This window comes from Cynoglossus semilaevis, chromosome 8 (assembly GCF_000523025.1).
Source record: "Cynoglossus semilaevis isolate Cse_v1.0 chromosome 8, Cse_v1.0, whole genome shotgun sequence".
NCBI lineage: Eukaryota > Metazoa > Chordata > Actinopteri > Pleuronectiformes > Cynoglossidae > Cynoglossus > Cynoglossus semilaevis.
The window spans coordinates 24,760,683-24,761,654 of record NC_024314.1 but is presented as its reverse complement, the minus strand read 5'-3'; the positions used below and the strand labels follow the sequence as shown (position 1 = coordinate 24,761,654).

Sequence of the window (972 nt, the reverse complement as noted above, 5' to 3'; positions counted from 1 at the left end):
GCTGCCACCCTCACCCCTCCCCGTTTGTATCCGCTACACACGTCGATCCTCCGACCGCTCCCCTCCCCTGCCTCCCGTCCCGTCCTCCTCCCACTGTTCCGCCCGTCGCCACATCAAGATGCTGTTGGGCCTGTTTGTCTCTGTTGACCTTGGCGGCGGAAAAAGCACAGTGAGAAGAAGAAGAAGAAGAAGAAAAAGCGAGGCAGGGAGTAAACACCTGAAGGGAGACGGCGCACGGTCGTCACCTCTCTATATGGCACATGTCTCTGAGGCCAGGGGCCTCTTGTTTGTCTTTTCCAGTGAGGAGGCGCTCTGAGTGGTTTATTAAAGGAGCTGAAGGAGTTCCTCCAGCCTCCAGTCTTCAGCTCTTGAAGAGAAACGGGAGAAATTGCCGGCATAATGTGGGAGCTTAAAGCAATTAACAGCGGTTGTATTATGATGGTTGCCTCTCTGTGCTGCCGTTACTCTTGTCATCACTCTCTCACCCCCCCCCGCTCTCTCTCTCACCCTCACTCCTCTCGCTCTGCCATGATTGTTTAGTGTTTACCCTTTATGCCTCAGAGCTCAGTTGACAGTAATAAAAACGTAACATCTTTTTGGTCCGCGTCGGCCGCTTAATAATGACATCAGTGGGGCAGAAATGTACTCCAGTGGAGCTGCTGGGGAGATGATGTACAATTCAGAGCCTGTTAAAATCAAGGCATCGCCGCGCAGTCAGAGCCGGGGGTTCAAGTGGTCTTTACCCTGCACCAGGGGCTACGTCTCCGCCTAAATAAATCTGCCACAAGTTGCCCGGGGTGTCTCCTCCAAAAACATAATGGAGATCCAGCACTGCACAACAGGCTCACGCTGTGGCTGCCTGCATGTGTGTGTCTGTGTGTGTAACTCCAAGGTTCATAGTTGGACTGTTATGGATATGTTGTGATTTAGATGCATTGTGTTTGTATTTGTTTGTACTGCACAGACTTAAAG

General features: G+C 51.7%; 1 protein-coding gene across 5 annotated transcripts in view; it reads left to right on the top strand.

The window, feature by feature from the left end:
* Positions 1 to 972, top strand: part of foxp2 (forkhead box P2) — a 107,380-nt gene that overhangs the window by 32,513 nt on the left and 73,895 nt on the right. The window lies entirely within an intron of this gene.